Raw genomic sequence first — 14833 nt, 5'->3', positions numbered from 1 at the left:
TATATATAGCTGAATTCTCAGCTTACTTGCAAAGCAGACATGAATGGCAGATACTGAGATTAATTACTACTGAAGTTCAGGACACAAGCCTTGCCCTCTTCGAAATTCCCCGCATTCCCCGCGATGTTCACAGAAAGTACTCATCCATAATCCTTCTATATTAACAACTTGAAAATTGCTTTACCAAGTATAAAAACAGTGAAAATCTATTTTAAAAGTAAGATTATTTAGTTAGACTTCCCAGTAAAATTTTAATTGGGTATGTCTGTATAACTGTTGTCTATATCATAGTTTAACTAAGGATAGGCTACATTTTCTCAAATGCTGTCTTTATATTTTAGTCTATTCATAATCACAATTTAATGTGTTAAATGTTACTTCTTCACTTTATACTATTTGAATTCTCAGTTCTGTTTTTAACTGATTTTTAGGCAAGCACATCTACCTTGATCTTACCTAACTTAAAATATTTTATTAAATTATTTTTTAATATCTTTATAGTTATGAATTTCTGTTAAGGTAATTTGAAAAAACAGTGAAATGTATAAGGAGTCAAACAGATTCCATTGTAAATTATTTTCTACAAAGTCAAATACTTAAAGTTACTACTTTTTGGAGAATACTTATAGATTTTAAGTGTGCCAGAGGAGAAAGAAAAAAATGCACTGAAATAGATATTTCTAAAAATTATAAAATACTTACATGACTACATGTCATGCACGAACCTAAATACTCCACATAGTTTTAAATAATATGTTATTTTATAATACAAAAACATGTATGTCCTTGTGGTTCATACAAACTTAAATGATTTTAATTGTGTTTATATAGATGAGAGATTATAGGCTATCTTATTTTATTTTGCTAGCATTATGCCTCCACTTTAGGGCCAATGTTTTAAAACAGATTTAATGATTTTTAAAAATCTGTTTTTCAGTCTCCTTTGGAAAAATCTTATATGGTAAATTTGGCCCATTTTCACACATACAAATGATTGGCCAAGGATATAGCAACTATACATTCAGGCAGGACATGAGCTCAAATTCCTTACCAAAGTCAAGCTGACACTGAACATTTTTTTACCTGCCTGCCTTGGATTTCAGCCAATAATGTTTATCCTTATTTGTTAAAACTATTTTTTCTAAACAAAAATAACTATGACTTTGGATTCATAACAAAGGTCCTGGATTTCTTGTCACCAGTACTTAGCAGAGTTTTCCTCATGCCTTCTGAAATGAGTATATTACACTTTTGATTGGTGTAATGTTCAAATAAAGATGGGTTTTCAGTTATATACTCTTTACAAAGAAAAGGCAGAAAAATAATTTAGTATTATATATTTTTCCATTTGACCTTGAATGCAAATTAGATGGACATAGTATCTTTATTTTAACATTGTAACCATCATCAAATAATAGTTATAATTCTTCAGATATTCTACCATGACAACAAAGAAAGCTATGTACACACTCAGACACTGAAAATAAAAGCTAAGTTAGGTACACATTCATAATATATTTTGTGGATTTCAGTGGAATCCTTTTTCCAATAAATCTTTTATGAATTGGAACTGAGAGCCCAGAAATAAATCCACACATATATGGGCAGTTAATCTATGACAAAGGAGCAAAGACCATTCAATGGTGAAAGGAAAATCTCTTCAGCAAATGGTACTGGGAAACCTGGATTCACATGTAAAAAAACAAAGAAGAAGAAGAAACTGGACTATTATTTAACACAATACACAAAAAATAATCAAAAGGGATTAAAATTTTAGATATAAGTCTTGAAATCTTAAAATACATAGAAGATATATTACAAACCTGGGCATCTACCTTCAGAAATATATTTGGGAACTGAACTAATTCCTTTAATAAGGCAAACCAAGCAAAAATAAACAAATGGGACTACATGAGATTAAAAAAAAAACTTTGTATAGCTACAGAAATCACCACAAAAACTAAAAAGCAACCCTCTAAGGGGAGAAGATATTTGTGCATCATACAGCCACAGGGGTTAATTTTACTTATACATAGAACCCAAACATCTAAACGACAATAAAACAGCCCAATTGAAAAATTGCAAAATACCTAAAAATAGACTTCTCCAATAAAGATATACAGGTAGTCCACAGGTACATGAAAAAAGGTACAACATCATTTATTATGAGAGAAATGTAAGTAAAAAAACACAAATGAGATAGCCCCATACATCATTATGACTGGAAACAAATGTTGGCAAAGGTGTGGAAAAAAAGGAACTCTGTTGGGGGATTGAATATTGGTGCAACTTCTTTGGAAAATGGTGTGGAGGTTCACTTTAAAAACTAAAAATAGAAATAAGTGACCCAGTGATCTAGTCGGTAATTATCTGAAGACTGAAAACACTGATTCAATAAATGTATACCCCTGTGTTCATCGCAGCACTGTATACAATAGCCAAGACATGGGATCAATGTAAATACCCATCCATATATGCCTGGATAAGAAATTATACAATATATACTCATGGAATACGACTCAGCTATTAAAAAAATAAATGAAAGCTGTCTTTTGTGACACATGAATGGACTGAGGTCATTATGCTAAGTGAAATAAGTCAGAATCACTGGATGGTTTTACTCACATGGGGAATGTAAATAATAAAAGCAAACAAACTGGTAAATCCAACAAAAATAACTCTTATTTAAACTCTTAAAAACTATGGTGGTTACTAGTGGGGAAGTGAAAGCACATGCATGGTTCAATAGTTCTATTCGATATTTTCATAGCACCAGACTTTTGGAGGTAGGTAAGTGAAACACACATCAAGGTATGAAACTGTATTTTCCCAATTATAAAATTTTATGAATTCATGATAATAAAATAACAAAATATTAAAAATACAAATTTTTAAACTATGATCTCTTTATAAAATGGAAGGAAAGAGACTTTTGTTAATATAAATTTATTAAAATTTATAACATTTTAAAATTAACTATGAAGAAAAATTAAACCAATTGATTATATAATGGTTTGAAAGAAGAAGTTGTCAATAACAGTTTTAACATATGTTTCATTTACATTGTGTTGATGTACTACCAAGAAATTCCTGATTTACAAAGACAAGTTGCAACTAGTCATAGATTTTTTAAAAATACATCCTTTTTGCCTAACTTTGAATTATTTACAAAATTTATAATTTTAGACATTATAGTTTTATAAAGTTATAATTTAAAAAAATCCCAAGAAGAATTTTTTACTGAAGTACCCCCCATAGTTAATGTGGCAACAAAAATGCAAATATTACTGATGTCCAAGGTAGTAAAATTCAGTGTATGACGTATTTTCTTAGCATGACTATGAAATGATAAAGGTATACGTAAAAGCTAAAAATATTCAAATCCTATATATGTAGAGTCCCAGAGGTTCTTCAGCAAAACACCAGGAGGCACACAGTTTACAAAATATTGCTTAATAACCAGTCAGCATAAGATAAAAGTACATAGACGTAAACATTTTACTTACAAATGATATTTCCTTTCTTTTCCTTTTTTTCTCTTTTCCTAGAATATGCTTAATTTTGAAAGAAATCTGGAACCAACTGAAGCAGGAAATTATCTTTATGCCTCAGCCACGTCGGTGCTTTTTCCACCAAGAAGTCTCAGATGAACAGTAGTAGAATAGGGAACAATGTACCCATTAAAGTTTATGTAGGAAAGGAAATAAAGATAGAGAACTTAAGATAGATATTCTATCCTTTTTGGAGTTACATTATCTTAAAGTTCCAAAATATCATTTGTTTGATATTATGATGTATATTTCCTCATCTCCTGGATAAGCAACTTGCCACAGACACAGCTTTTCTGAGCTTCATTGTTTGTTTATTCTGTTTTATTTCCAGAATTTGAGGTGATGCTAGAGATAGTGAGATATCTTAAGATATTCCAAATCAGATATGCAAATATAAAAACCCCTTCACTATAGTATCTTATAAAGCTGTTTTCTTCTTGCAGCTGAGTTCAGATACAATGTCATCAAAAATTGACATTAACCTGGTCAGGAGAGGCAGTTCAAGGAGTTTTAGAGTGCTTCACAGAAAATATATTAGATATTTAAATTCATTTATAAAAAAAGACATGCCCCCAATATGGTCATTAATGCCATTAATGCTGAAACTTATTGCAGTTTCAGCCCCTTGCAAATGTGGAGTTTTAAAACGATTAATTTTGAATTTCCCAGTCAGTATTAGACAATCTGCATTGAGACCCCTCCAACCCCTCTCTGCCTTCTCTAAGGCTTTGCTTGAAATAGTCTTTCTTTTCTTTCACCCTACTCTTTTTCTAACTTGATTATAAAATTTTAATGTCTTCTATGATTTCTCCTGTTGTCTTTCTATTTATGAGATGGGATGCTGCCAGATTTCATGAATCTTCAAATAAAACCAGTTAGATCTTTAAATTTATACAGATGAATTTAAATAATTTGCACTGACAGTTATGAAATCCAAAGTACTAGTGCTTGTCTGGCTAGATCATCATTACATTTTCCTTTGTCAGCACAATACATGGCTAGAATATGTGTCTGACAAATATTTTTAAATGAATCACTGCAACTATTTAATTACCTATCGATTTCATCTATAGTATGTGAGGACTCAGAGGTTTGGGGTGTACTGTAATGAAGACAGATGCAAAGTATTCAGGAGTCAAACTCACAAGGTTTATGCTACATTTAAATCAGTTATATTATGTGTAACACTTATTTCTCTATTTCTAGATCCAAGTTCTTAATATCTTAAAAATACCTTACTACCTTAAAGCTAAATATACATTAGCCTCCACATTTGTAGAAATGCTAGATTTAGTACTGTTTGCTTTTGTTCTATGGTCTATATAAAATGAGAAAATATATTCACACAGATGTGATTACTTTGTAGCTAAACAAGAGGATATTTTAAAATATTTTAGTGCATTTAGTACACAATTTTAAATTTCAAACATGAAGTTATTTAATGTACAATTAGAAATATTAAATTATTGTATGCACATGAAAAGTCATAAAACTTGGAGGTTGTCATGTAAACTAACTGCTAATGTATTTTACAGATTTTCTAATCACTAACCATGTATATATGATAGTGTGTAGACATAGGACCCCAAACTTGCATGCTGTAAATTGGTTCTGCCATCTGCCACATAAAGACAAAACATACTCTTAGTGTGAAGGAACTTTTATGTAATAATGTGTATATAGAGAGAAGATACTAACTTTCCAGTGAAACACCCAAGTTACCCATTCACATGAGGGTGAGTTCCCAGGAAAGTAGGGATGACCCAAACCGAAAGCAGCAAACTTAAAGTAGAAATCCTGGTACTGCTGCCACTGTTAGTCTTCCCATGGGTCTCACTCATGTCTCTTCCAAGTATCTCTTTCCACATCCCCCTAGTCTCTGGCACAAATCCAAAGCTGAGTAGCAATGTGCCCTCTTTCACATGTCTCTGCTCCATTGCTGCCTCTTGTCTCCTCTGTGTACCAGTCTTTTTTCCAAACTCTTTTCTAGCCTTAAAGACTCACTGTGTAGCTCTACTGTTTGTTAGGTGGGGCAGAGAATTTAGATCCTTGACTTGTAGTGGAGATTATATTGTAACCTATACATACCACTCTTAGTTAACTGTATATCACCTCAGGACCCTTTAAAAAAGGATACTGAAACAAATAAGTTGTTTAAACACAAATACAGAACTCCTAAGACTTCATACTCAAGCCCAGGCCCCAGTGATACTCCCAAAGTTACCACATCACCTATGAGAAAAGATGAATTGATTCCTGGGCTTTGCATATAGAATGATTAAACAAAATGTCCATTGGGCTCCTCTTTATCTGTTTGGGTCCTTCTCATTCCTGTTCATGACAATATTTAAAATAAGACAACAGATGCCAAACAAAGTCATTTATGTTAAGCCCTACATCAGCAACTGCCCCTCCCACCATAACCCTAGCCCAGGGTGGGTAAGTCTATGTAGATTACCTACTCCCCCAGAAATGGAATCTTAAACCTATCAGTCAGGAATTGACTGATCTGCTAGAATAAGTTCTAAAGGGTTAGGATTAGGGTTAGGGTTACTTTTCTAAAGGAAATTTAATAGCCAGCCCATATTTTTTTTTTTTTAAAGATTTATTTATTTATTCATACAGAACTGGGGTACAGGCCAGAGGCTCAGGGGCGGTGAGAGGCTTCACCAGAGACAGAGTGGGGAGCAGAACAGGCAGATCTACGAACTACACTGCTGAGGGAAGCAGCAGGCGGGTCAGGAGAGGTCTGGCTCGCCATGTGGTCTCCTCCGGGGCAGGCGGCAGGCGGGAATCGAACTCATGCGGAAGTGGCTTCAGATTCTCAGTGCTGTGCTTTAACCTGCTGCGCCACCAGGGAGGGCCAGCCAGCCCATATTTTATCTGGTATAACTTCCTTGCTCCTGCTCCCTTGTGCCTATAAGTCTTCCACTCTTTTATTTTATGCAACTCTCAGCTCCTTTCTATCTGCTGGACTGAATGCTACTTACTTTCAATAGATTTTGCTCAAATAAACTTAAACATTTTAATTTACATCAGTTTGTCTTTTAACAATACCCCTGTTATTGCCCATTTGCCCCCTTCCTTCCTCTAATTCCTCATTCTCCAGTCTGACCACCTCCCTTTTCAACCTCTCTTGTTAGAAATCAGGCACCACTAACCAATGAGTATCTCAGAGGCTCCTCTACCACCTTCATCCTAGTAATAATTGGAAATGGAAGAGGGCAAAGCTTTTGCTTCCATGGGGTAAACCAACCATTCAAATTCCACTAACAACAAGACAGGATAAAGCAGTCAGATAAAGGTGATTTAAATAAAGAGTACCCAGGCTTCATTTTCCATAGAACATTCTTTAGATATGGGGGAAGTGATTAAACTCAAGCTCTTACCCTCCTTTGCCCTTAGACAGCATAAACATATCTTTATGTCAAGATAACAGGGCATGGAGTTTGTTATTTTTTTTATTTTGTAATTTACTAATACTATGAGTAGAAATAGTTGTGATTTCTTTTTTCAAAATCCACTGAGAATCAGCATGTAGTCTTGGTGCACAATCTATGTACATTTTTTTTAAAGTGTATTGCAATTCTTAGATATAGTGCTTTATTTTAAAAAGAGTAATTAGGATGATTGATATCATCATTTAGATCTTCTATAGTCTTCCTATACTGTCAAATTTAATAGTCACTAGCTGCATGTAACTACTGAATATTTAACCTTTTCTGTTTTATTGAGTTTTGTTGTTTAGTATCTCTGTTCTTATATTTAATTTGCATTGAACTTCTTTAATTCCTAGTTTTCTAAAGTGGAAACATGAACCATTGATTTTGATCAAGATAAAGGAAAGGAAGTACCATGTGAAACCTCTGGTGAAGTCACTGCACACATGATGTGACTGCATTTCTTTTCTCTTTGTTGCCATGAGATAGACAATGATCATTGGTTCAATCCTCACTGACATCAATGTGAGGGAGAAATAGCCTTTACTGTAAAAAAATAATGGGTTGTTACCACAAGATATTCTAATCACAGTACTATTGCTAATGAGGTAGGTAACTATTTGATGTGGCGATTGCCTTGTGAATTTCAGGAGTTTTTAAAAATCATTCCTTGTTTCTCCACTCTATGCTAGATGCACCCTTCTTCAAACATAACTTTCTTTAAGCATTGTCAAATGTCTCTGTGGGGACAAAATTCCCTCTTCTTGTGGAGATCTACCCATAATTTATCCTGATTTATAAACAATTACATATATGGAAGAAACAAAGTAAAAATTATGCATTTTATTACATAGCACATGCTAAAATCAATTCTAAGCATAGTACAAGCATATAGATGAGAAATAAAACATTCTATAAACACCTAGAAGACAGTGTAGGAGAATATATTATTTCTCCAGGTAGCAATAGAGTTTTTAAATAAGACATGAGTAAAACAAACAATAAAATTAACTAATTGTATTAGTCTTATTGACTAATTTTTTTTAAAATTACAAAAACATATATTAAGAAGACTAGAAATGCATTACAGAATTTGAGAAAATATTTTTTGAGAAGTAGTTTTTGAAAAATAGGTAAAACCAGTAAAGGATTAGTATTCAGAATATGTAAGCACACCTTCAAATCACTATTTAAACAATTTGCACTATTAAATGGAAAAAATACAAAAAGTAATTTAGCAAAAGAGAAATTTTATAAGCATTTTCACAGTTAGAAAATATGCTCAACCTCATTATTAAATCAGGAAGATGCAAATTAAAAGCAGAGTGAGATAAATATTAACCATCAGATTTTAAATACTAGTATCTGATAGTATCCGATTTGACAGGTTAGGAAGAAATGGAGCTCTCATTCTCTTGTAGCTGTGTAAACTGAAGGTATCATTTTGAAAGTAGTTTATAATCTTCATTAGTGGAACTTCAGGTTGTTTAATGCTGTTTTTTATTCTCTCCAGGCAGATGCTAAAATTGTACCATCCTTTTTAAGTTTTGTGTGGCTATATGACCAGAATCATTTCCAAATAAGAGACTTTGAGAGTTGTAAGTGATCAACCAAAAAAGTTTTTCGCCTGTTTTTCATGGTGATTGATAATATCCCCTAGGAAGATGATGTGGAGAAGAGAATCTAACTAACCCACACCTAAGATGAAAACAGGGTAAACAGAAAACTTTGATGTTTTAATGACAAATGATTTTGGAAGACGGTGAAGCCCATTGTGATTGGTGTTGTATTATTAACTAGACTTGAACATGGCTGTATTTATTAGCCAGTAATTACAGTAGCTAGTATTTGCTCTTTTGACATTCTTTCTGCAAAAAAAAAAAAAACAAAAAAAAAACACAAAACAAAACAACAACAAAAAAACCTTCTAGAAGAATATTTTACAGGAACATTACAGTTGTAGCATTAAAAAAGGGGGAGAAATGGACTCTCAACTATAAAAGAATAAACTGTAGTATATTCATACAATGGGATCCCAGAAAGCAGAGGAAATTAATGAAACATAAGCAGAGACATCAACATAGATAAGAAGCATCTCTGAGTAGACACAGGAAAATTCTCCTTGTTAAATGTAAAGTTTGACAAGTTATGGAAGTTGTATATTGTATAAGAATTAATGCATAGGTTGTAAAATCTAAAACAAGCTAGCAAATGATTCATCCAAATTCTAGCAGTTTTCTCTGGATAATGGAGAAGAAAGAGAAATATACTCAAGAAGCACAATAGAAGACTTTTAACTGGTAATATCCTAAGGTCTTAACCTGAGTGATAGATATATAAGTAATCATATTATTAGTATGCCTTAACATGCTTATATATATTCCATATACTCTTTTTCATGGGGTCTATATTTTAAAACCAATGATAATTATCCAGATACACAATAGCCTATAAAATGGGTTGGATAATATTTTGATCAGTAGCCTGTAAAACTCATTAAGTTGTTTTTATTGTTAAATGACATAGGTGGAGATGAAATAGATAAAATCCTAATTCTACTTTGATTTTTTTGTGAGATGTTGAGCAATATGTTTATTCTTTTTGTTTGTTTGTTTATGGAATAGCAATGATAATATCAATTTGGAAATTAATGTTTACAAAACTAGCACCTGAAATAATACCATATCCTGTATTAAAATGATGTTGTCACTGAAAATAATATATTGAAAATATACCTTAGCTCCTGTGTAATGAAAATATTGGTAATCTAGATCACCATGGGCTTGGTAATGAATAAAGTTATGAAACATTTAGCTTAATGGAAGAGATTAAAAAAAAGATAGCAACTAGATAGATTTTTGAAAGCTGCAAGTTCAAACACATACCAAACTATTAAAACACTTTAATAGTGGTTTTTGTTTGATGAAGAAATCTGTCAAAGGCATACAAATCCACAGGGAGGGTATTTCGAACAGAGTACAAAAATATAACCTTCTTACTTAGGATGTTAGCACTGTCATAATGCCGTGCTGCTAGCTCTTGGTGTTAACTTTTGAAGATGAAAGGTAACTATCCATACAATATTAGTTTTTCAAGTGGTCATGGAAACATATTGTCACTGCCAAAAGCACAGCTAAATTATCAGTTTCCCATTTTTTAAATTCTAAGGAGTCTAGTACAGTGCTTTCTTCAAAGGCAGGTCAGTAAAGAGAGGTGATTCAGTTCTATCTGAATGAAACGGGTTAGAGAACTGACTCTGATTTGGGTGACTACAAATACGGTGTCTGAAGTAGCATGACAATATCAGGTAGGATCTGAGATCAGTAATACTACATATAGGGTGTGACCTGAAGGGTGGAAGTACTATAATAGTGGTAGTTAGAAAATGACCACACATAATGTCAAGGAAATCCATGTGCATTCGAAGTGAACTCAATCAATGCTAGGCAAACAGTTATAGGGCCCTGTCTCTACAAAAAGTAGCTCCAGGTTAGAACTGGGCTGGCTGGAAGTCTGAGTATAGCAGGGCCTGATTTCAAATGAGGTTACTAATCATGAAGAAAAATAGAAAATGTTGCTGTTTGCTTTAGCCATGTTAATATAAATGTCTTGGAGTTCATGCTAAGAGAATTATCCATTTTTTTTCTAAACATTTCTCAGCTAGGAATTGAAATTTGAATAGCCTGTGATACTTGTATGATTTTCAACTTTTACACCATTTTCAGGGTGAAAGACTTCTGTACCTACAAAAGGAAGAGACGGATTGTAACTACTATCCTGTTCACTAAACTACTTTTATAGATATTGAAAACTTGAATTATATCAATCTTTGCTGAAAAACAATTTCCTTGGAATTAATTATAACCTGTATTACAGAAGTTAATATGTATTTTCTATTTGTTCCTTCTAATTTTATTTTTATTCTTTCAAACTCCTCTGTATAACCCAGAAGGCTGATATCAGTTTGTCAATGGACAAACTTGCCCAAACTTTCTGGCTGGAAAGTTTCTGCAATAAGTTAGAGGGTAGGAGAGAAATGAGATTATGTATTCATTCTCATGTTGGCTAAAGACCCTTTCCTTCCTTTTAAATACATGCCATTGTATACATTAAGAGATGGAACTCACTTATACTTTCTTTGAATTTATGTTACCCTATGACTAGTTTTTACAAATGAATTATGTAAATGACATTCTTGAACTTCCAGTCCCAGACATAAAAGAATGGTTGGCTTCAACTTGCTCCCTCTTGGACCTCAGCCTTCATGATGTAAGAAACACAAGGCAGACAGAGGAATTACAAAAGTGAGAACTGAAGTACTCTATCTACATCAAGCACTAATGAGAGTCATGTGAGTGAGTTATTGTCATAGCCCGTCTTCAATATGGCATTAAGTGAAGGTTATTCAAATCTATTTGCAGTGTTCTTTCATATTGTATGAGATTTGTTTGTATGTCCAACTGAATACCAAAGAAATAATGATATGAAACTCTAGAATCAAATTACAACCACATTGTTGTTTTTATCTTGGAGGCTCTTTTGAACCCTGCTGTCGTTATGGGGATAGTCAGGTAGCCAAAGGAGAGTTGGTGAGGAACAAAGGTCCATCTATAGACACTTAAAAGTGGGTATATCAGACTTCTGATGATTCACTTTAGTAAGCAGTTTGACTGCAGCCTTTGGAGAGACACTAAGTCAGGATACCCAAGGTAAGCTGCCTCAGGTATCCAGCCCCATAAAACTGTGATAATACAAACATTTTTGTTGCCTAAAGTGGCTAAATTTTGGAGTAAAATATATTACACAGCAAAAAGTAATCCAAAATGCAACTACCTCAGTCATTTAATTTCAATTGAATTCCCAGATAATTAAAGTCCCAATTGTCATGAGAAGAGACCACTTGACCCAATTTAACTTAGAGAATCATTAAAGATAATTAAGTAGTTGTTATTTTAAACCATGACATTTTGGAATGGTTTGTTTTTCAGCAACAAATAACTAAAACAGAAATTGGTACCTAGAATAGAGATGCTGCTGTAACAAATCTAATATATGTGCCACTGGTTTGGGGACTAGGCAATAGGTATTGGACAGAAGACCTTAAAGAATATTGACAATGGGGGTTGGTAAGACAGGGAAGAAATTTGTTATTTGAACCTAGAGTTTCTGATGAGTTTTGGTGAGTCTATTATGTAGAAACAGAATGTTTGAAAATGCTGTAACTTGTGGCAATATGAAAGACAGAAAATGAACTATTAGCTATCATAAGGAGGTTTCTAGACAGAATGTTCTGTCAGCTGATTTCTTCTGGGTGTATATTATCATGAATAGGGTGAAAGTAACTGAAGAGGAGATTGTTTCGTTTTCAAGCAGCACTGTAATGTAAATCAGCAAATATATTCTGTAATGGGCCAGGTAGTAAATATTTTGTTTTCTTAAAGCTTGTGTCTGCACAACTACTCAGCCTTACCGTAGTAGCAGGAAAGTAGGCAAAAACAATAGACATTAGAAATTAGATATTGCTGTGCAACTATAAGAAAAGTTGATTAATGAAAGGTGATCTTTTTTAAGTTAAGGGTTATTCTCTTTTTATAAGGGAAATACAAGTAAACTAACAGGTTTTAAATTTACATACATCAGACTTGAAAATAATATTGTTATATAATTATTTTCTTCTACTACATGTGGTAATGAAGTGAAAGTATGAATTAAATTTGATAACTATCAAAATGGGGGAGAAAATAGTACAAAGGACTATGGTGATGGTATATGGCTGAACTGGTGGTGTAAATTTGAAAGGTAATATTCTTGATTTGACCTGTGGACTTGTGGGCCACAGTAGACAAAACTCTGATTTAAAAGACATACTTTCAAATCAGGATTTGCTGGACTGGAACTTAAATTATTCCCATCTCTAACCCTTGCAGCCTACAAAATATTTTCCGTGTAAATTAAAACTTGGGGGCAAAGATCAAATCTAGAGTGCTGCCAGGAAAACTGTCACTACATAGCATGAAAATCAGTCCAAGGGTGAGGTTAAAATTCTCTTTGCTCAACTGTCATAAAGAATAAGGATTTGCCCCTTAGACTCTCTCAGTTAGACAACAGCCCTTTTGAGAATCTTTAGGGTTTACCTTGTTGATCTTTGCAGCTACACAATAAAGTTTCTAAGAAACTTAAGGGAGTATATCTTAAAAACTTTGACTAGAAATAAAGGGTCAAGAGGTATTGTCCCCATACCATCCAATATCTATGGTCAAAGTAGAAATTAGTATATCTTTAAATGTCTTTCTTAACATAATAGTACAGGTACATAAGCAGTCCAATTTTTTTTAAATTAAATAGTTTATTTTTACATCATTTTGTGCCTTTTCCATCTCACTTATAATCCCCTGTACTTCCCATCACCAATTCACCCATGTGCCATCACCATGCACTCCCCTACCCGTCCATTTTTTATCCCATTCTCACCTCCACTCCCATAAAAGGTCTCTGGTATAAAGTTGTTCATCATTATTATTATTTTTATTCCCCCTGGTCTTTATGCTCCTGCTCTGAGTGAAACCATACAATATTTTTCTTTTTCTTTCTAGGCAGAACAAAAAAAAAAAATTAAGGTTTATTTTATTTATGCATACAGAACTGGTGTACAGGCCAGAGGTGCAGGGCAGTGAGAGGATTCACCAGAGACAAAGTGGGGAGAAGGACAGGCAACTGAAGAAGTACACTGTTGAGGGGAGCAGCAGGCGAGTCAGGAGAGGTCTGCCGCACCATGTGGTCACCTCTGGGGCGGGGATCAAATTCATGCTGAAGTGGCTTTAGCTTCTTAGTGCTTTTTAGTGCTCCCTGCTGCACCACCAGGGAGGGTCCAGACCAAAAATTTTAACAGAAATTTTAATAGCTTGGACTAAAAGGGATATAGTTCAAAATGAAAGATAGACCTCAACTATTGTATGAGCTGGACACTGAGAAAACTACTTAGCTGCAGATATATTCCTCTTTTTTTTTTTTTTGGAAAAGCAAGGATGAACCAGAGGATATGCCATGGAGAACCATTCTGAGAGTGAAAAGGGGTATAATTAAGCAATATTATCTGTCTTTAGAGACAGAGGAAATGGTGACTGTCCTGCTATATTTCAGAATTGCTATGGAGCAACTGCTGTGTCTCCTTTTAGTATATCACTTTTAGAGTAGAGCATCCTATTGTGACTGCCCTGTCCATTTGGCATTATTGTATGTTGGCTATATAAGGGAAGATAATGATATTTCAGTGAATTTACTTATTTATTTTTTTTACTTCACAGTGAGGAACCAAGCCTATCTATATCTGGCTGATTTAATGAAAAAAAAAAATCCTCAGATATGAGCTCATGCCATACTGGATTGAAATCTTGGGAAGCGGTGAGTGTACTTTGTATCTGAATTGTTGTGCCCAGAAGGCAGACTCTGAAGTGCCTTTCTGAATAGGAATAGTGCTATTCCTATGAATGAGTGGTGGACTTCATGATCCTGCCCACTTTTTTTTTTTTTTTTACCTACAGGCTGCTCTTATGACTCTGAGCAAAAAAAAAAAAAAAAATGGTGAAGGAATTGCTGCTTTGTTACATTTTAAGAGTATTTTTAAGTATTTTTAGGCAATAGATTAAGATGGGTGGCTCAAATACGCTTTTAGGAAAGAATCTACTGTTTAACAGGGAGGAATGAAGACAGCAGGCAGCAGATGGCCTTCAGGTGTCAGCTCCGTTATGCATCTGCCTCAGCTGTAAAGATTTGGCTCATCAGTGATCTCACCCTTCCTGACCAATAAACAATGGGAGACAACAACAGTCTCAATGTTTTTCC

Source organism: Condylura cristata, unplaced genomic scaffold (genome assembly GCF_000260355.1).
Source record: "Condylura cristata isolate star-nosed mole 26May11 unplaced genomic scaffold, ConCri1.0 scaffold00013, whole genome shotgun sequence".
Lineage (NCBI taxonomy): Eukaryota > Metazoa > Chordata > Mammalia > Eulipotyphla > Talpidae > Condylura > Condylura cristata.
This window is presented reverse-complemented; position numbering follows the sequence as displayed.